Here is a 20,130-nt window from a genome sequence, read left to right as displayed (position 1 = left end):
CTGTTACTGACATTTTACACTGCTTTCTATTTCCTGTTATTTGGACGTTATTAACTAATTTACTATTTCTTTTATTCCAGGAAGCCTCACTTTAGCAGTGTGTCTCTTGTGGGACATCAGATCAAATGTCTTCTAATAGGCAAGGTATAAAACATCCACTATTGTAGTTGTTTTCATCAATTCTGCTGCATCCTCAAAGAATTCAATAATTGCTCTGCATCTGAGAAGCCAACGTTGAATTGCTTTTATCATCTGGACTCTGCCAAAAGGAGTTCGATATCCCTTTTTATGACACACACACCCCAGCTTTTCTCTTACCAGAATTACCGTTAGCAAATCCATTATTAATGTTCTTGTATCAAACTCAAGGTGTTGACCATTATGTGTCGGCCATGGTTCATCATGCAGTGTTATTTGTAAATGTGGAGGAAAGTATTAGACTGTAGGAAAATATAGATGATCTGGTCTGTTGGCAGAAAACATAGAAAATTGAGTTTAGTCCCAAGAAAGGGGAGGTAATGGAGTTGAGGAGATTGAGCAAGGCAATACATGTTGGCACATGTACCTTCGATTCTCCAGCATCTGCAGTTCCTTCCTAAACAATACATGTAGGCATGTTGATTGATGAAGAGAACGAAAGGGCTTGGTAGTGTGTGGCCTGAGATCTGTAAAAACAAACAAGGCAAGTCATTAAATTGGCCAAAAGTAGATGGGATACTCTCCTTTAGCAATCAATCATATTCAACATCATCATTGAAAACATTAGCGACACAGTGGTGTTGGGTTCCAACGGAAACGGTGACGGACGCACCACACATCTCTGTCCTCCAGTTCCTGCGGACTTCCGCCGCTGGAAGTATAGGATTTTGATGTGTGTGTGCTTTATCATCATTCCTTACAATGCTATGTACGACAGTGATCGCAACTTCTACTGAAGTGTGGATGGCCGTTGGCTCGCTAGAAGCTCATCCGCCCTTTGACAGGTCTTGTTTTTGGTCCTGCTGGGGGTCCACAGCCCCCTCCTCACCTGGCAAACCAGGTGGGGGAGACGGTTTAGTCGCCGACTATCCGACCATGGAGCAGGTAGCACGGGATTACATGGTACCCGTGGCGGGGGGAACAATCAAAGCATGGAATATTAAAGCATTGGTATTCTGATCAAAAGTTACTTTAGGATCTACTTGAGTATTGGCAGCAATCTTGGATACGGTATACTCAGAGGGTATGGATTTAACCTGAGAGGGGAAAGATTTAGACGGCAGACACAGAGTGTGAATGAGTTGCCAAAGAAAGTGGTAGAAGCAGGTACAATGTTTAAAAGACAATTGAACAGGTACATGGACAGGAAGATTACATGAGAATGTGCCACATCCAGACAAATTGGACTAGTTCAGGTTAGCTACTTAGCCACATGGTTGAGCTGGGGTGAAGGGCCTTATGACTGTGACTGTAAATGGGAATCATAATAATCCTTGGACAGATACAAAAAGCTGGAGTAGTAACTCGGCAGGTCAGACACCATCTTCGGACCTGAAACGTCACCTATTTCTTTTCTCCAGAGATGCTGCCTCTGTCCAGCTGAGTTTCTCCAGCTTTTTGTGTTTAAAACAGCATCTGCAGTTACTTTCTACACATAATAATCCTTATCTGTTTCGATCCAGAAACAGTGGGATCAACTGTGATGACAGAAGCATCTGGTCCAGCTGGTCAGGGATTGAACACGGAGCATTCCTGGAACATCCAGACCGATGCTAGACTGGAGATTACACTTCCCATATTATCATCAAACAGTGATTGGGAAATTTATTTTCAGTGAAGTTGTTCGGACATGGTGGGGGAAGAGTTAGAATTACTTGGCTTGATTAGTTGCCTGTTCGTCACCTTGATTGGTTTTATTTTCCACTGAAGTCAATGGGAAATAAAATCAGAGTTTAGTATAGGTGCTGAAACACAACATGACCGTACAGCGTAGGTTTACAAGGTTAATTCCCGGGATGGTGGGACTGTGAGAATGGAGCAGCTGGGCTTGTACACTCTGGAGTTTAGAAGGATGAGAGGGTATCTCATTGAAACATGTAAGATTGTTAAGGGCTTGGACACACTAGAGGCAGGAACAATGTTCCCGATGTTGGGGGAGACCAGGACCAGGGGCCACAGTTTAAGAATAAGGAGTAAACCATTTAGAACGGAGACGAGGAAACACATTTTCTCACAGAGAGTGGTGAGTCTGTGGAATTCTCTGCCTCAGAGGGCGGTGGAAGCCGGTTCTCTGGATGCTTTCAAGAGAGAGCTAGATAGGGCTCTTAAAAATAGCGGAGTCAGGGGATATGGGGAGAAGGCAGGAACGGGGTACTGATTGGGGATGATCAGCATGATCACATTGAATGACGGTGCTGGCTCGAAGGGCCAAATGGCCTACTCCTGCACCTATTGTCTATTGTCTATTGTCTATTGACCACCGGGTGAAATTCTGGGAATTTGAGTAGAAGTGGTAGTGCCAAAAATCCATAACAGTTATTAAGAATAAATGGGAAAAAATGTTGAAAAGTGCATAGCGATAGCTCTTTCAGAAAGCCAGCACAGGAGCAGTGGGCTGCTGTAAAGTCCTGATTCCACGAATCAAACAGATTTTAAGATTAGACATTCAAAATATTCCAGCAGCCACGGAAAGTTGCTCCTGGAATTACTTTGGAATGAGTGATTATTTGCCACTGCAGTCACTGTGATCTTTTATTTTAAATCTCTCTCATGGAGGAAGTGATTACACTCCACTCATCTCATAGCAAAGGCTTACAATTCTGTGCCGTGACCCCTTGCTTCTGCGTTTCCATGGAAAAAGTCAAAGATTTATTCTTTTTAATAACTCTCTTACTTCTTGAATGGATGCAGTGGATCGAGAGATGAGATGGAAAGGCTGTGGATCGGTGCTGCAAGATCAGGGAGACTATTATCCTGTGCCCTGACAAGAAGGTCAAACCAAGACATTAGTGACAGTCTCATTTTGTAGCGGGGTTGATCTATACTGCTTGGTTGCTGCCACTTGGTTTTCTCTGCTGAATTATTTCTGTTATTAGTGGGTTCCTTTCTAAAGTAATTTGCTGCTTACCGATATTTTTTGCTTCTAATTTCATCCCTTCCCGGGACACACTTATTTGGCTCCCTTCATTGCTGGCAGTTCAACCGAAGGGTGAGAATCTATATTCATGAGCCTTGACAGTCAATGGCAGGAGGGGGCATCATGTTAGGCTTCTCTGCAGCACTTACACGCACAGGTCTTTGGATGACAGAATAAGAAACCTTGGTTCATCTGGTCCTGAATTCAAATTAGTTGTAGCATCACAGACACCGACCCACAGATGAAACTATCAGTTCAGTTCATTGTCACCCGTACAGTGAAAAACTACACAAAAAATGCTCGAGGAATGAGTTTCAATAGTTCGCTGCGAGGTATTATCTGCTACCTCTGCTACTTACGAAACCCTGAATCAGAAACAGGTCGTCTACGAATATTTTAGCACCAGGTTCCCCACGTACATACGGTGCGCTAAATGGGTGAGAGGCGGCACATGTCTGTCCGCACTCCAGGCCAGTAGCAATCAGCAATTGGTTGTAGCCATGACTGAAACCTGATTAAGGGAGAGGCAGGACTGGCAGCTCAATGTTCCGGGATACAGGAGCTTCAGGAGAGACAGGGGTGATGGTAAAAGAGGGGGGGGGGGGGGGGGTGTGCGCGTCATTGGTTAAGGAGGATGTCACGGCAGTGGTCAGAAGTGATATTACTGATGGTTCGCCTAGTGAGGCTATATGGGTGGAGCGGGGGAACAACAAAGGGATGATCTCCTTGTTGGGGGTGTACTACAGACCCTCAAATAGCCAACAGGAATCAGAGGACTAAATATGGCAGGAGATTGCAGACAGCTGCAAGTCAAATAAGGTTGTCGTAGTAGTGGATTTTAACTTTCCCAACATGGACTGGGAATGTTATAGTGCAAAAGGTTTAGACGGGGTGGAATTTGTCAAATGTGTTCTATTCAGGAGAATTTCCTCCAGCAATATGTAGATGGCCCTACACAGGAGAGGGCAACACTTGATCTAGTCTCGGGAAATTGAGTGGGGCAAGTGGATGAAATGTTCGTGGAGGAGCCTTTTGGGACATAGAAACATAGAAACATAGAAATTAGGTGCAGGAGTAGGCCATTCGGCCCTTCGAGCCTGCACCGCCATTCAATATGATCATGGCTGATCATCCAACTCAGTATCCCATACCTGCCTTCTCCCCATACCCTCTGATCCCCTTAGCCACAAGGGCCACATCTAACTCCCTCTTAAATATAGCCAATGAACTGGCCTCAACTACCCTCTGTGGCAGAGAGTTCCAGAGATTCACCACTCTCTGTGTGAAAAAAGTTCTTCTCATCTCGGTTTTAAAGGATTTCCCCCTTATCCTTAAACTGTGACCCCTTGTCCTGGACTTCCCCAACATCGGGAACAATCTTCCTGCATCTAGCCTGTCCAACCCCTTAAGAATTTTGTAAGTTTCTATAAGATCCCCTAGAGAGTATAAACCAAGTCTATCCAGTCTTTCCTCATAAGACAGTCCTGACATCCCAGGAATCAGTCTGGTGAACCTTCTCTGCACTCCCTCTATGGCAATAATGTCTTTCCTCAGATTTGGAGACCAAAACTGTACGCAATACTCCAGGTGTGGTCTCACCAAGACCCTGTACAACTGCAGTAGAACCTCCCTGCTCCTAGACTCAAATCCTTTTGCTATGAAAGCTAACCAGCGACCAACCAGCGACCAGCGACCAACGTTCTATACAATAGTTTTGGACCAGGACAGAGCGGGTCCACAAGTTAAAATGCTAAAGAGAGGCTCAAAAAGCTGGAGTAACTCAGACAGCGTCTCTGCAGAAAGGGATTGACCCTTCAGACTCTGACAATGGGTCTCAACCTGAAACATCGCCTGTTCCTTTTCTCCTGGAAAGCTGTCTGACCCGCTGAGTTACTCCAGCTTTTTGTGACTCTCTCCGGTTTGAAAAAGCATCTGCAGTTCCTTCGTCCACAGTTAAAATGTTAAAATGGGACAAGGCCAAATTGGAGGGCATGAAACACGAAATCGCTCAAGTTGATTGGAGTAGGTTGTTTGAAGGAGAAGGAAGGTCAAGAGAGTGGGATGTTTGTAGAACTGTGCTGACAAGCGAATGGTATGTTAGCTTTCATAGCAAAAGGATTTGAGTATAGGAGCAGGGAGGTTCTACTGCAGTTGTACAGGGTCTTGGTGAGACCACACCTGGAGTATTGCGTCTCCAAATCTGAGGAAGGACATTATTGCCATAGAGGGAGTGCAGAGAAGGTTCACCAGACTGATTCCTGGGATGTCAGGACTGTCTTAAGAAGAAAGACTGGATAGGCTTGGTTTATACTCTCTAGAATTTAGGAGATTGAGAGGGGATCTTATAGAAACTTACAAAATTCTTAAGGGGTTGGACAGGCTAGATGCAGGAAGATTGCTCCCGATGTTGGGGAAGTCCAGGACAAGGGGTCACAGCTTAAGGATAAGGGGGAAATCCTTTAAAACCGAGATGAGAAGAACTTTTTTCACACAGAGAGTGGTGAATCTCTGGAACTCTCTGCCGCAGAGGGTAGTCGAGGCCAGTTCATTGGCTATATTTAAGAGGGAGTTAGATGTGGCCCTTGTGGCTAAGGGGATCAGAGGGTATGGAGAGAAGGCAGGTACGGGATACTGAGTTGGATGATCAGCCATGATCATATTGAATGGCGGTGCAGGCTCGAAGAGCCGAATGGCCTACCCCTGCACCTAATTTCTATGTTTCTATGTTTCTATGTTAAGGACATGCACATCCCTGTTAAAGTGAAGGGCATGCTGGCAAATGTAAGGAAGCCTGGATGATGAGGGAAATTGAGATTTTGGTCAAGAGTAAGGAGGCATGGGACAGGTAAAGGCAGCTGGGGCCAAGTGGATCCCTGGAAGAGTTTCGGGAACTAAGGAGCAACTAAAAAAGGAAATCAGAAGGGCAAATGAGGGACAGGAGATAGCTTCAATAAGAATTGTTATTTTACCAGAGAGAGTGAGACTCCTCAGAAATGAAAGCGGCCAACTCTGTGTGGAACTACAGGAGATGGGAAAGGTCCTCAATCAGTATTTCTCCTCTTTTCACTGTGGAGGAAGACAGGAGGGCAGAAGATCTTGAGGTAGTCAGTCAATTGTAATGTCTTGAGGTCAGTCAGTGTTACCGTCGCAGAGGTGGTGAAGATCGTGACGTGTATGAGAGTTGACAGATCTCCTGTACCAGGTCAGATATATCTGAGGTCACTGTGGGAAAGTAGAAAGGAGATTGATTGGTACCCTGTCTGAGATTTACGAGTCATCATTAAATATACGTGAAAGGTCAGAAGACAGAGGGAGCCAAATGTTGTGCTGCTCTTCAAGAATGACTGCAGGGAAGATGCTGAGAATTACAGGCCAGTGAGCTTAACATCTGTGATTGGAAATTTACTGGAGAGTATTCTGAGGGATAGGATATACAGGCATTTAGATGGAAAAAGGCTGATTAGAGACAGTCAGCATGGTTTTGTACGTGTCTCTGAGTTTTTTGAGGATGTGACCAAAAAGGCAGAACTATAGGCGTTGTATACATGGATTTCAGTAATGCATTTGACAGGGTTCCTCATGGCAGGCTGCTCTGGAAGGTTACATCACATGGGATCCAAGGGGAGATATCTGAATGGATCAAAAATTGACTTCATGGAAGGAAGCAGAGGGTGATGGTTGGAGGTTACTTCCCAGACTGGAGGCCTGTGACTAGTGGTGTGCCTCAGGGTTTGGTGCAGGGCCCGTTACTGTTTGTATCTATAACAATGATTTGGAAGAGAAAGTACGTGGCAAAATCAGCAAATTTTCAGATGATCCAAAAGTGGGTGATTTTGCAGATTGTGAAGATGGTTGTCAAAAATTGCAGCAGGTTCTTGAACGATTAACCAGGTGGGCTGGGGAATTGTTGATGGTATTTAATACCGAGAAATGTGAGGTTTTGCATTTTGGGAAGTCTAACATGGGCACGACCTACACAGTGAATGATAGGGCTCTGGAGAGTGATGTAGATCTAGGAGTACAGGTACAGTTTGTTGAAAGTGGCACCACAGGTAGAGAGGGTGGCCAAAAAGGCTTTTGGCACATTGGTTATTATCAGTCAGAGGACTGAGTATAGAAGTTGGGAGGTCATGTTGCAGTTGCATAAGATGTTGGTGAGGCTGCATTTAGAGTATTGTGTTCAGTTCTGGGCACCATGTTATAGGAACGATGTGGTCAAGCTGGAAAGGGTACAGAGATTAACGAGAATGTCACCAGGACTAGAGGTTCTGAGCTATAGGGAGAGTTTGAGTAGGCTGGGTCTCTGTTCCTTGGAACGCAGGAGGATGAGGGGTGATCTTATAGAGGCGTATAAATTCATGAGAGGAGTAGATCGGGTGGATGCACAGAGTCTCTTGCCCTGAGCAGGAGAATTGAGAACCAGACGACATAGGTTTAAGGTGAAGGGGAAAAGATTTAATAGGAATCCGAGGGTAACCTTTTCACACAAAGGGTAGGGGCTATTTGGAACTAGCTGCTGGAGGAGACAGTTAAACATAGAAACATAGAAAATAGGTGCAGGAGGAGGCCATTTGGCCCTTCGAGCCAGCACCGCCATTCATTGTAATCATGGCTGATCGTCCCCAAACAATAACCCGTGCCTGCCTTCTCCCCATATCCCTTGATTCCACTAGCCCCTATCTAACTCTCTTAAATCCATCCAGTGATTTGGCCTCCACTGCCCTCTGTGGCAGGGAATTCCACAAATTCACAGCTCTCTGGGTGAAAATGTTTTTTCTCACCTCAGTCTTAAATGGCCTCCCCTTTATTCTAAGACTGTGGCCCCTGGTTCTGGACTCGCCCAACATTGGGAACATATTTCCTGCATCTAGCTTGTCCAGTCCTTTTATAATTTTTCTATAAGATCTCCCCTCATCCTTCTAAACTCCAGTGAACACAAGCCTAGTCTTTTCAATCTTTCCTCATATGACAATCCCGCCATCCCATGGATCAATCTCGTGAGCCTTCGCTGCACTGCCTCAAACACAAGGATGTCCTTCCTCAAATTAGGAGACCAAAACTGTACACAATACTCCAGATGTGGTCTCACCAGAGCCCTATACAACTGCAGAATAACCTCTTTACTCCTATACTGAAATCCTCTTGTTATGAAGGCCAACATTCCATTAGCTTGCTTCACTGCCTGCTGTACCTGCACGCCAACTCTCAGTGACTGGTGTACAAGGACACCCAGGTCTCGTTGCACCTCCCCCTTATCTAACTTAACCCCATTGAGATAATAATCTGCCCCCTTGTTTTTGCCACCAAAGTGGATAACCTCACATTTATCTATATTATACTGCATCTGCCACGCATCTGCCCACTCACTCAACCTGTCCAGGTCACCCTGCAACCTCCTAACATCCTCTTCACAGTTCACACTGCCACCCAGCTTTGTGTCATCCGCAAACTTGCAAGTGTTGCTCCTAATTCCCCCTTCCAAATCATTAATATACATGGTAAACAGTTGCGGCCCCAACACCGAGCCTTGCGGCACTCCACTCGCCACTGCCTGCCATTCTGAAAAGAACTTTTTGAGGCAGGTTGAGGCAGTTGAGGCAGGGACTATCGCAACATTTAAGAAACATTTAGATGGGTACATGGAGAGGACAGGTTTGGAGGGAGATGGATTAAACGCGGGCAGGTGCGGCTAATGTAGCTGGGACGTTGGCCAGTGTGGGCAAATTAGGCTGAAGGGCCTGTTTCCAGGCTGTATCATCCCAGCTGCCCTATTCTTCAATCCTTTTCTCATACCATCTGTTTTTGCCATCTCTGGCCTTTGTCCAATCACCGGCCTATGAAAAATAACCCTCACCTGTATCCATCTATTGCTTGCCAGGCTTTGTTCTGGTTCTGGTTCTGGTTCTGTCTGCTTCTCGAGTCCTTTCTTCCCCCTCCCCACCCCCATCACCACAATTCATCTGAAGAAGGGTCCCAACCAGAAACATCACTTATCTGTGCTCACCAGAAATGCTGCCTGACCATAGTTACTCCAGCACGTTGTTGTAAAACACCGATACATTTGCCCTGTGGGCTCAGTGAAAGGACAACAGTAGATAAAGAAAATGTTTCTCAGATGGAAAAGCAGCTATATGATCATAATGGATTTCCTTGACTGGTGGAAATTAAATTATTGATAAATGTCTTCTGGAAAAATTAATAGCTATGATATGAAAATGTTTCTCATTTAATATTTAGAGATTTTGAAGTGAAAATTTAGTATGTACTGAGAATTAAAACTCATTGAGAACTGGACAGCGGTTGGCTACCTTTGAGAGGGATTGATGTGTGCTGAAGGGCAACCATTCTTTGGTCCCACAGGAAATGGACAACGTAACTGGAATGCTTTCCCAGTCCTTAATCCTTGTAAAAATCGCTGGTACATGTTCTCTCTCCCTCGCAGTTGAGTAAGTTTCCAGGTATTAGTTTAGTTTAGAGATACAGTGCGGAAACAGGCCCTTCGGCCCACCGAGTCCGCACCGACTAGCGATCCCCGCACATTAACACCATCCTACACACACACACTAGGGCCAATTTCACATTTCCACATTTATACCAAGCCAATTAACCTACAAACCTGTACATTTTTGGAGTGTGGGAGTAAACCGAAGATCTCTGAGAAAACCCTCGCAGATCACGGGGAGAACGTACAAACTCCCTACGGACAAGCACCGGAAGTCAGGATCGAACCCGGTTTTCTAGCGCTGTAAGGTGGTAGTTCTACCGCTGTGCCACTGTGCCACACTTATTGTATGTAGGTTTCAGTTTCAGTGTGGGCAATTATTGCATTAATATTGCTTTAAACTCGAGGCTAAAGATAGAAAGAATATTTACACATCTTGGGGAAGTGGTAAAAGTGGAGCCAATCGTCATACAAGAGCCAAGAGTGTTTTATTGTTGCAGAACAATGAAATTGTTACTTGCAACAACACAACAGATATGCAAACATAGTAAACACCAAGACAGGTTTGTTTGTGGATCCTCGACCTTCCTCTTCCAGAGTTAACAATCAGATCCTTGGTTTCATTGGCATTGAGAGCAAAGCTGTTCTTCTGGCACCGATCGGTCAGTCGGTCCATCTTCCTCCTATACTCTGACTCATCACCATCTGTAATTCGTCCGACAACGGTTGTGACATCGGTGAACTTGAAGATGGATTTAGCACTGTGTCCTTCCACACAATCATGAGTTAGCAATTGACTTAAGTCAACTGAGCTCTTGCCTTTTAAATCAAGCTATTAACTTTGAGCAACCCAGGAGACTATTAACGATGTCCATTTCATTTGAGTTCATTTCATTTTAAGTTCCGTAAGACTGGAGGGGCACAAATATTGTATCATTATTCCAGATAGACAATGTGCACAAGCCATGGAACTGCAGGTCACTCAGTGGTGGCAAAGTTGTTCGAAGGGATTCGGAGAGACAGTGTCTACAAGCATTTGGGTAATTGAACTGATTAAAGATAGTCAGCATGGCTTTCTGCATGGGAAGTCATGTCTCACAAATCTGATAGTGATTTTTCAAGAAGTCACCAAGAGGATTGAGGAGGGCAGTGCAGTGGACATTGTCTGTAAGGATTTTAGCAAGGCCTTTGATCAGACCTCGCATGGTAGGCTAGTCTGGAAGGTTACATCAAAGTGAACTAGGTCCAATTGGATTCAAACAGTGATGCACTGCAGGGGTCGGTCCTGGGACCACTCCTCTTTGTTACAAACATTAATGATTTGGATGACAACATTGTTAGTAAACTGCTGCTAAAGTGGGTGGTGGGAAGGATATGAACGTTTGCACCAGATTAAATTTAACTCTGACATGTCTGGGGAGTTTCACTTTGGTATGTCAAGCCAGGGCAGGATTTACACAGTAAATGGTAAAGCCTTGGAAAGTGTTGTACAACAGAAAGATCTGGGACTAGAGGTGCATGGTTCCCTGACAATGGTGGGTCAGGCAGATAGGGTGATGAAGAAGGTATTTGGCATGCTTGCCTTCATTGGGAAGGGTATTGAGTACAAAAGTTGGGACATCATAATGTACAAGTCATTGGTGAGAGTACATTTGGTGCACCATGTGCAGTTCTGGTCACCCAGATATAGGATGAATGTTATTAAGTTGAAAAGGGTGCAGAGAAGAAATTGATGTTACCTGGAGGTGCAGTTATACAGAGAGGCTGGAAGGACTGGGAGTTTCTTCTTTGGATCTCAGCAAGCTGTGGATTGACCTTATTAAAGCATACAAAACCATTAGGAGCATGGCTAAAATGAATGCCCAGTATTTTTTTAGGATAGACGACTCTAAATCTAGACGCTTAGGCTTAGTTAGAGGGGAGAGATTTAAAAGGGACCTCAGGGGCAACTTTACTAAAGTGAAATAAATAAAAAATAAAATACTCTAAAACTAGAGGCATGGGCATAATGTTAGAGGGGAGTGATTTACGAGGGACCTCGGGCGACCTTTCACTCGGAGGGAAGTCCATATCTGGGCTAAGCTGCCAGAGGAAGCTCTCGAAGCAGATGTATTTACGACTTTCAAAAGACTTTTGGACAGATTTATTGAAGGGAAGGGTTTAGAAGGGTTTAGAAGGCTATCGGTCCATGTGGGTTAATGGACTGGCCAATCTGGTTGCATTGACAAGATGGGAGGAAAGGTCTGTCTTGGAATAGCTCTATGACACTAACAAAATGTGACCTATGAGAAGATTATGAGAAGAAGGTCAGTAAAATAGAAAATACCAGGAATATCTGAAAGTAAATGACAGGAGTTTATTTCAAGATAATTAGATCAAAGACACAGTCAAAACGTTATGTTTTTCACTCGCGATATATGAATGACGAGTCTGATTTCTTCTATTATATTACCAGTGGAAGATGGATGCTTCCACCATAGGCACTTATCTATCATGAACAAGTTCAGCAATTAGCTTCAGTACAGGTGTTGTATACGATCGCTCATTGTACCAAAACTCAATGGCACTTTGGAGGATTGAGAAGTATCTAGGATAACTGAGATGTGTTAATGAACAACTACAACTAATATACAGAGCCCGCTAGTCTTACATTTAACATGACTCCTTCAAAGGCAGATTGGAATTAAATTGAAGTATTATTTCATCATATTTTTCATGACTGTAGATATATTCGTCGTTTCTTTCAATGTGCAGACTGACACATAATAGTTATGCAAAATAATTTGCCATTGCTTTAATTTACAATATTCCCTTTTAAAGATCCAACATGAATTTTTGCTCTCATTTTTTAACCTGTACTATTGTTAATCCTTTTGTACTCTTTTTAACCAATTATAGTATGTTTCACCAACTGAAGGCAAACATGATATTCCAACGGCGTTGCACTTTGGAACAAAATGGCACTATGCCTAACAGGGAGTGGCATACTGTACCAATACAATGAGCATCTTACTCGCTACAGCTATTAACAACTCTCACTGGTCTTTTTTCACGTACTAGGGAGGAGGTGGTTTGGGCGGGAAGAGATGCGAGGACCAAGCAGTGGCAGAGGGAGTGGTCGCTGCAGAAGGTGGGAAAGGATGGAAATGGGAAGATGTGACTAGTGGTGGGATCACGTTGGTGGTGACAGAACTGTGGGAGGAAACAGAGGCTGGTGGGGTGAAAGGTGTGGACCAGGGGGTTTCTGAACTTGTTCCATCTGAGGAGAGGGGGAACAAGAACAGAACTATGGGGCCCACGACAGAAGGGGAGGAACCACATTTACTAAAGAAAGAAGACATCTCGGATGTCCTAGAATGGAAAGTCTCATTGGAAAGTTGGGAAAAGAAGGCTCTGAAATTGTGTAATTTTTATCGTGGAATTTGGGACTGCAAGGTCAGTTTGGAACATCAAAGGTTGAAGAAGGGTTTGCGGTCAGCTTTCATGTGGGAAGGTGGGAACAGTCAAATGAAATCTGGATTCAATACTAATTCAATCCTAAGCCTAAAGGATCTCCCATTTGCCAACCACTTCAAGTCCCTACCCCATTCCCCACTGACCATTGTGTCCAGGGCCTCCTCCATTGCCAGAGTGAGGCCACATGCAAATTGGAGGAACAGCACCTCGTATTTTGTTTGGGCAGCTTCTGAATCCATACAACCAAGTCACTGTGAATCTTGTGTGTCCTAATCTTCTGGATCAGCCAACCATTGAGGACTTTACCAAATGCCCTGCATATGGACAATATCTACTGCCCTACCCTCAACTGTCACTTTTTTATCACCTCCTCAAAACACTCAGTCACGTTAGTGAAACATGATCTGCCAGGTACAAAGTCTACTGACTGTCACCAATACGCCCATTCCAATACAAATGGGACTAAATCCTATCCCAAAACATCCTCCCCAACAATGTGAGGCTTACCAGCCTATAATTCCCTGGATTCTTTCTACTTCCCTTCTTCAACAAATGAACTAAAGTGTTTTCCTATTCCGTCATGGTCCTCTGACTCCATTCCAGTTTGTGTCATGAATGTAGGCAGAACACGTAGAATTCTCACCACCCGGTGAGAACGGCCAGGAACATCGGGCCTCCGTAGAGGCAATTGCGGTGGCCTCAATAGGCCTGACTTTGGGGTGAACTTGGGTTGGGGACTGGACATTGTGCCTTCCCCCACAGTGGTAACCATTGTGGGGGGATGATTTTTTTGTCTGTAAGGTAATCCTGTTAGTCTTTGTTCAAGATGGCTGCCGTGAAGGGAGAGTGGACGCTGGCGCGCTTTAGCTGCCGCTGCTCTCTCTTCACATTGTGTTTTTGATTTTCTGTTTTTGGACTGAATTCTGTTTTTAGTTTGTGTCTCTGTGATGTCTTTATTATTTATTTTACTCTGATTATATGTTTATATTCCTGTTAATCTATGTAAGGTGTCCTTGAGATGTCTGAAAGGCGCCCAATAAATACAATTTATTATTATTATTAATATACTTCTGCACAGTGGGAAAGGTTAGAATGGGTTGGTATCATGAACCAACATATTCAACTGCTTCACCTTCGCAAAGGTCACAAGTGCTGATAATCACTGAAGATTATGCAATGTTTAACTCTACTTGGTCCTTAACAAATGAACCAGATGAAATAATCCATAGTGGTAGACGTGCTACCTTGCTGACTTACAGCACCAAAGATCCGGGTTCGCTCCCAACTATGGGAGCTTGCCTGAACATAGTTTATATGTTCTCCCCGTGACCAGTGTGGGCTTTCTCCGAGATCTTCAGTTTCTTCCCACACTCCAAAGACGTACAGGTTAGTAGGTTAATTGGCTTGGTTGAAATGTAAATTGTCCCTAGTCTGTGTAGGCCAGTATATATGCGGGGATCACTGGTCGGCACGGACCTTGTGGGTCAAAGGGCCTGTTTCCGCTCTGTATCTCTAAACTAAACGAAACTACATGGCCGTCCGAAGGAAGGGTGCGATGTGTGCGGTCGCAACCCACCTTTTTTTCCAGAGTTTAAAAAAATCCCCCCCCAAAAAAAAAAAATTGGAGCGCAATCAGTGTTTCCACTTTGAAAGAAATTACTGGAAATTCGGGAAATTCTGGTTCGGTCCCGCGGGATGATTTGGGGGGAAAATAAATATTTGCGACCATCCGCGCCTGCGGAGTTGGGGGAAACCAGTGATGCAGTAGCAACGCAAAATGAGTCCGTCATTCAGTGCGTGCGCAGTGGGCCCGGGCGGGATCAGCTCACCACCATTTTCACGCCTCGTGTCTAGTCTGGGTGAGTCAGTGAGGCCGTGGAATATTGCGTTGTGTGTGGGGGAGTCTGTTTGTTTTTTATCGGGGGTGTCAAACTGCCCGCCGGTTCCATCGCTTCCATCCGCAGCGTCGGAGCCTCGCTGCCGGTCCGGGGAGACCGTTCTCCCGTCGCACGACTGACTCTGAACAGTGTGAAGTGGCAGCGGCTGTGACCCGACACCAGGCGCCGCTGCGGCCGGGCCCCATTACCCCACACCCCCCCCCGCTGACCCCTCGCCTCGGTCCCCTCTCCCCCCCACCCCCCCCCCGCCGGGCCCATGTCTCCACCCCCCACCGCGGGCCCTCGCCCGCCCCTCCCTACCACGGGCCCTCCAACACTGCATGGGAAGGAGAGAGAGAGGTGAGGGTGAGGGGGGAGAGAGAGATGGAGGGGAGGGAGGAGAGAGAGATGGAGGGGAGGGAGGAGAAGAGGGAGGGGGGAGAGGGACGGGGGATAATCTTTATTGAGATTGCAAAATTAAGGTAGGTTTTGGAGCTACTAGTTTCTCTTCCATATGAATAATATCAAACAATTGGAATTGCTTTATTTTCCTTGATAACAATACTGACAATATGAATTCCATAGATTGCGACTTTCTTTTTGCATCATATTTTGAATATAATTTGAATATTATAAAAATCTGCATGTTTTCAGAGTCATCATGGAGCTGTCTGTACAATGGTATTGTACTTCCGGTGGCGCTGGTGTCAGCAGCCTCCACCTACAGCCCGGTATCTTTTTGTTTTTTTGTTTATTTAGTTATGTAAAAGTGTGTTTTTTTGTGTTTTTTTTTGTGTTTTTATGTGGGGGAAGAGAGCACGGTGCGGGGATACCATCGTTCAGCCGCTTCCTGGTGAGGACGCGACTATTATTCGAGTCGCGTCCCCCCCCCCCCCCTCCCCCACAGTGGCCTACCTACCTGGATTGGGCGCGGCCTTTCCTGCCGGGATCGACCGGAGCTCCAGCAGCGGCGGGACAGCGCTGGAACATCGCGGGGCTGGCGATGCCTTACCGGGGGTCGCCGTCTGGAGCCCGGAGTGCTGTACCTGCTGCACCGACATCCTGGAGCTGCGGTTTGCGGAGCTCCCAACGCGGGCAGCGCTGATGGACAGCGCGGGGTCCTGCGACTCTGCCCGGCTCGGCCTGTGGACTCAGGAGCTGCAGACTCCGGCAGCGGGAGGCGGCTGATCAGAAGGTCCGGGCCGCTGAGGAGGAGGATGCTCACCGTCGGGGTTCGGCGTCGGCGTTCCACCGGCCCGGCATGAGGGCCTGAACATCGGGCCACCCGGCGCGGCGACTGCGGGTGCTCGGAAGGCCCCGACCACGGATGAACACGGAGGGGAGGCTGGCTGGACTATGGTGCCGTCCTCACCTGGGTGCCATTTATGTTATGTTGTGTCGTGGACTTTCTGTGTTTGTGCTTTTTTTTTAAATTCAATTTCAATTTTATTTTTAATATGTTTTATTATTTATTTATTTATTTTTTTATGATACTGCCTGTAAGGGAAATTCATTTCGTTGTCTCAAATTGAGACAAAGACAATAAATTTGAATACAATACAAAATACAAAGTCTGCAGTAATGCAGCAATCTATTGATGATGTTGCTGCTGAGGAAGGTAGGCAGAAGATGGAGTTGGAAGATCTCCTTGGTGCAGATAAGCTTGGTGCTTATCACCTCCGATGCCCAATGCCAAATACGGTCCCACCCCCAATATTTCCTAGAGTTAAAAAAATATTTGTTTATTCTACACCAGGACAGAGGGAGCCTTCCCTTTGGGCTCCTTGGCCCTCTTGCAGCTGTACAGCCACTGGATCACCCTGGCATTGCACTCGATGACCGAGAGGGACGAGGGCGGGGGCTTGTACTTCCCCCAGAACGGCTCATTGCCGCTATCGCTGCTGCTGTGCCGGGACGGTTCGCTCTCCGAATCTGGGCAGCTCAAGGGCCTGTCCCACTTTGCAACTTTTTTCCGCAACTACGAGCGTCAGTGACTTACCCCCGTAAAACCATCAAGTTGTACGACATACACACTGACGTATGCTGCCCTGCGGGTGATGCCCGGTTAGGGTCAGAGTTAGGGTTACGGCTAGGGTAAAGGTTAGGGACCACAGATGGGGTGTAAAATATTTGTCCTTCAATGCATGGATTTTAAAAATTAATATATTAAAATTAATACAATAAAATCAATTGTGCAAATGAAAAGATGTCTGAGTCGTTCAGTTTTATTTACAGATGTATTAGTCCGCTTCCGGATCCAATCACCATCTCTAATCTTTCACAGGGATGGATTCAGTGAGTGTAGACTGAACTCTCCTCTCCCCTCCACCATCCCGCCTTCTCCACCCCTCTACCCTACTCCCCTCCTTTCTCACCCCCTTCTTCCCTTCCTCCCTCTTCCTCACTTCTCCCTGCTCCACTCTTCTCCTCTGTCCCCCCCTCCCCTCGCATCCCCTCTCCTCCTATTCTCCCACCCCCCCCCCCCCCCCCCCCCCCACACACTCTTCCCGACGCCCCCCATTTGTGGACCCAGCCAGTGACCGACAATTTATACTTACACCAAGCCTATCAACCTAAAGTTAAGGTTGGGATTAGGGTTTCCTCCTGCACTCCAAAGGTGCACAGGTTTGTATAAATTGTCCCGTGTGTGGGATAGTGTGCGGGGGATCGCTGGTCGGTGTGGACTCGGTGGGCCCAAGGACACTGTACCTCTGAACTAAATGTGACACAGGGGCCCCAGGGGTTGGACTTGAACCCCCAATGTTCTGCCTGCTCCTCATGGGAACTAAACTGTTGACCACGAGTTGTCCCAGAGGCAGATCTCTCTTCCAATGGTCTCTCCAAACCCCCAGAGGCAGCGGGCTTTTCAACTGGGTACAGGCAATGTTGTCAATGTAGCAGTGCCACCCACCTGCTCCGGCCACTTGGTCTAAATACCCACCACCCATTTTGAAGCAAGGGGAGGGGGGTGGAGGGGGGTGTTGTTCCCAAAGTTTGCATTTATCCCATAGTCAATGTTACTAAAACAGATGATGTGGCCTTTGTGCAGTACTATTAGTGGGATCTAGCTGTCACAGGCTGGCTCCACAAATGGGGGGCGTCGGGGAAAGTGGGGGGGGGGGGGGGTGGGGGGTTGGAGAGATCGGAGAAGGGAGGGAGAGGGGGGAAAGGGGATGTGAGGGAAGGGGGGGAGTGGAGAAGGGGGAGAAGAGTGGAGCGGGGGGAAGGGAAGAAGACGAGAGTGGAGAAGGATGGGGGGAGAGTGGAGAAGGAGGGATAGGGGCAGGTGGAGGGAAGAGGGGGGTGGAGAGGAGAGGGGAGTTCAGTTTACACTCACTGAATCCATCCCTGTAAAAAGTTAGAGATGGTGATCGGATCTGGAAGCGGACCAATACATCTGTAAATAAAACTGGACTCAGACATCTTTTCATTTGCACAATTGATTTTATCGTCTTAATTTTAATATATTAATGTTTAAAATCCATGCATTGAAGGAAGAATATTTTACAGCCCATCTGTGGTCCCGAACCCCAACCGTGACCCTAACCCTAACTGGCCGTCACCCGCAGGACAGCATCATGGTCAGCGTGTGACAGGGAGCACGACATGATGAGACACCCAGATGTTGCCCCTGGATTTTTAACATTCCAAAATCCAGCGGCGACAGGGAGACACCGGGCGTCACTACATGCGTCACTACGCATTAAGCCACGTCACGACCCGACCACGACGCGACAACCTCCTTTCAGGCTGTCGTAGAAAATGTCGCCCAAGTGGGGCAGGCCTTTCACGCTACGAAACTTGAGGGCGAGGCTTTTGAAGGTGGCATCAGCGGCAAAATTCGGGCTCGAGTCCGCAGTGGTTGAAGCAATTGTCCAAACCCGAGCAGGCTCGGGAGAAGCGGCAGCTGAGGTCAGAGTGCGAGCGCCATAATCCGCCTTCACCAACCTGCCGCTTGAGCGGCTCCTGGGGCGACCTGATGCTGCCTCTCGTGGCGCTGCTGGCATGGTTACTTGTGCACCCTGGGATGCTGCTGGCGTGGTGACTGGTGCTTACTGGGATGCTGCTGGAGTGGCTACTTGTACACCCTTGGGTGGTGCTGGTGTAGTTCCTTGTGAATCCTGGGGTGTTGTTGGCGAGGCTGCTGTTTCTCCCTGGAGTGCTGCTGGTGTGGTTACTTTGCACCCTGGGGTGCTGTACCCTCTGCTAATTCTCCCCCTTCCTATGTTGCTGCTCCCGTTGCTGTCCCCTGTTGCTTGTCACCCTGGCCGCTAGAGCCGGGCAGCAGCCAAGGGACCAGGCTGCCACCGCCCTTGAAACTGCGGGCGCTGCTGGTGGCCGCCGCTCCCCACACCAACTCGCACTTCTGCCGATACATGACCAGCGAGTCGGGCCTGAGCTGCTTCTTGGAGCTGGAGCGATGCACAATGTCAGGAGGGAGCCCCAGCTGTCCGCTCTGCTGGGGGCTGCTGGAGGCCAGGTAAGTCTTCCTGTTGCTGCTGGCCCCACTGCCGCTGCTGCTGCTGCTGCCTTCCTCGGAGGCAGAGCTGCCCAAACCATTGGGGTCCACTTTGCACCCCCTCGCCGTCTGGCTCTTCATGTACTTGGCCTTGTTGGCAGACAGTCTCACCACGGCACTCTGCCCACCCTGCCTGTCCCCTTCCAGCCTGAGCGGCAGAGAGAGGCTCACATTGGGTGCGATCTCACTCACTATGACTTTGCCCATGACTTGGACAAAGTGGTGACTAGGTTTGCACAGTTACATTCACGGAAAATGCAACTGGACAATGTGATTTATGGTTAAATGGCAATATATGCTGATCTGCCAAGAGTGTTGTCAAAGTCTGTGAGAGGAACCATTAACTGTCTGCTAATCCCTTCACACTTTGGGAGACCAAACGGGGCACTGCAAGAACAGGCAGAAGTCGGGCTACCTACATCAGTGTACTAGCTGCGGAATGACACAGGCCTTGGACAGCGTTAACGAGCTGAGGACTGCCATTAAAGATAAAGTCACACTTTGGGAGACCAAACGGGGCATGTAGGTTAAGGCCAACGGGTGCCCTTGCATTAGTAAAAGGAGTGGTACATGGCAATATACATTCAGGAGCACCTGAATAATTTTGCAGCATCATGCCAGCATGCTGAGTGCTGAGTGACAGTGAACGAAGAACTCATTCCAGTCACGCTAGTCAGCATGGCTCAACAATAGTAACACTGGGTGATTTTTTTAAATTGTA

At 47.0% G+C, this 20,130-nt stretch overlaps 1 pseudogene; it reads right to left on the bottom strand.

The window, feature by feature from the left end:
* Nucleotides 1-16,637: 16,637 nt before the first annotated feature.
* On the bottom strand, nt 16,638-19,616 carry LOC129701884 (protein FAM110C-like; annotated as a pseudogene).
* Nucleotides 19,617-20,130: the final 514 nt, after the last annotated feature.

The sequence above is a fragment of the Leucoraja erinacea genome, chromosome 11 (assembly GCF_028641065.1).
Source record: "Leucoraja erinacea ecotype New England chromosome 11, Leri_hhj_1, whole genome shotgun sequence".
Taxonomy (NCBI): domain Eukaryota; kingdom Metazoa; phylum Chordata; class Chondrichthyes; order Rajiformes; family Rajidae; genus Leucoraja; species Leucoraja erinaceus.
Note: the sequence above shows the minus strand (reverse complement) of the source record. Positions and strands in the feature narration are given on the sequence as shown.